This window comes from Zingiber officinale, chromosome 9B, assembly GCF_018446385.1.
Source record: "Zingiber officinale cultivar Zhangliang chromosome 9B, Zo_v1.1, whole genome shotgun sequence".
Lineage (NCBI taxonomy): Eukaryota > Viridiplantae > Streptophyta > Magnoliopsida > Zingiberales > Zingiberaceae > Zingiber > Zingiber officinale.
In genome coordinates this window covers 110,309,416-110,311,289 of record NC_056003.1, presented here as the reverse complement: position 1 = coordinate 110,311,289, position 1,874 = coordinate 110,309,416, and the positions used below count along the sequence as shown (strand labels likewise).

General features: G+C 46.3%; 1 long non-coding RNA gene across 1 annotated transcript; it reads right to left on the bottom strand.

Annotated features, from left to right (window-relative positions):
* Positions 1–849: 849 nt before the first annotated feature.
* Positions 850–1,315, bottom strand: LOC122022715. Its single transcript, XR_006123072.1, has 3 exons — positions 1,259–1,315; positions 1,046–1,116; positions 850–890 (listed from the first exon to the last, which is right to left on the bottom strand). It is a non-coding gene; the product is annotated as an uncharacterized LOC122022715 (long non-coding RNA).
* Between the last annotated feature and the right edge of the window lie 559 nt (positions 1,316–1,874).

Here is a 1,874-nt window from a genome sequence, read left to right as displayed (position 1 = left end):
GGGATAAGGAAATCCTGTATGCATGTCAAACATAGGTATCCAAACAATATGCAGCATATAAATGTAGCAAACACAAACACAAGCAATAAATGCATCATGCATATGATGCCAATGATGCGTCCTGGTCACCCCTGACGCCAGTCGATCATCTCACAGAATAGTGAGGTCGAGTGGGTAGGGCTGTGACAACCGTGCACTCTGTTGTCACTACTCCTGATGAGTGACCGAGTGGACGGGATGCTGTCGGAGTACACCTATCCTCCTACCCCAAATCATAAATGGGGGAGCGCAATGCTCTCAACTCCCGGTACATGATGACGGGGAGGAATCCCTGCCGGATAACACGTTGTGTCACACTACCCATGAGCGGACCAACGGTGCCTAACTGCTGCAACACACTCTGCCTGAATCGACCACTAACCCATGAGTGGTGGTGTGTGCAGATCCATGTAACTGGCGATGTGCTCAACAATAATGGAGCGGACTATCGCACAGCATGCAATCATGCATATGGTGCATGGCAATAACCATAAAAACATCCTGACCTAATCCATATATATAGAAAAGTGCACCCTAGGTCAACGAATCATATCGAATCAAAGGTACACAGAAGGTATAAAAATCTAGGTCCTGAACATGGTGAAGCATGGTATATCACTACCCCCTATAAGCATGTATAAACAAATAAAGTATACATGGGATGCAAATCAAGCAATCAATCAATCATGTATCAGATATTGGGTAGTGACTAACCGAAACAAATAAAGGACATAATTAATGCAACTTGTTAAATTCACTACTATGTATATCAAATGACATAAGTCAAAAGTACCCGCCTCCAATATGAATGTCCAAATCTGACATCGAGCTACTCGTCTCGCGTCAAAGTCCTAAGTCACGAACAAATAAATATATTTTATTTAGCTATAATTTACATAAATAGCTAAATAAATTCTTAAAAATTATTTAGGGCAAAACCCTAAACCAACCTACTAACCATATATTCCAAATTCACTACAAAATGTATCACGATCCTACACTTTACCTCAAATCACAACCGTTGATTGTTGCCGATCGTTTACTGCTGAATTGAGAGCTGCAGAAATAGGGCAACTGCTGGAAACAATACAAGCAATCAAATCAACAATTTCCTTCCAAACCATGTTCCCAAAAACATAACCACTACAAACCTATACAGAAAATGCTACTTCATTTTCTACAAATCTGATGCCAACCACAGCTTGATTAACAAACTCACCTACTCTGTATCGGAGGTGCAGCTAGTGCTAAGGCAGAGGTAGGGCAGAGGGGTTCGTTGTGGAGAAACAAACTCGCACTCGGAAGTGGCACGCCACGGAAGAACCAGGGTTTGATTCGTTGTTCTTGGCCGGATGATCCAAGCAGAGACGCACTGGCGAAGATGGGAAGAGGGAAAAAGGCCACGGCATTGTGGTGGTCGGCGCTGAGGCTCCAGGGGAAAGGCGCTGCTCCGTGCGTCGGCGGCGTGTTCCTGATCTCAGCAGCGGAGAGGGCTCGCGATCCAAGCTAGGGCAAAGGCAATAGGTCGGCTGCCGGCGTGATGCTCGGCTCAGGGAAGATCGCCGGCAATGAAGGGGTCGGCTAGGGCAGAGAGCGAAGCCGCCGGAGCTCTTGTGGCTGATGCTCGGCGTCGGCAGAGGAGAAGATGTAAGAGGAGAGGAGGAAACCGAGAATAGGAAGTGGCCGAGGGGTTTAAGGCTTCAGCGAGGAAGAAACCGCCGGGCCGGCGGTTAGGGCTCGGCGTCGGGAAGAAGGGAAGAGGGCAGCAGGTTTTGGCGAGGAAGAGAAATAAGGAAAAGAAATTAGAATAAGTAAAAAGGAATTATAAAAGAAAC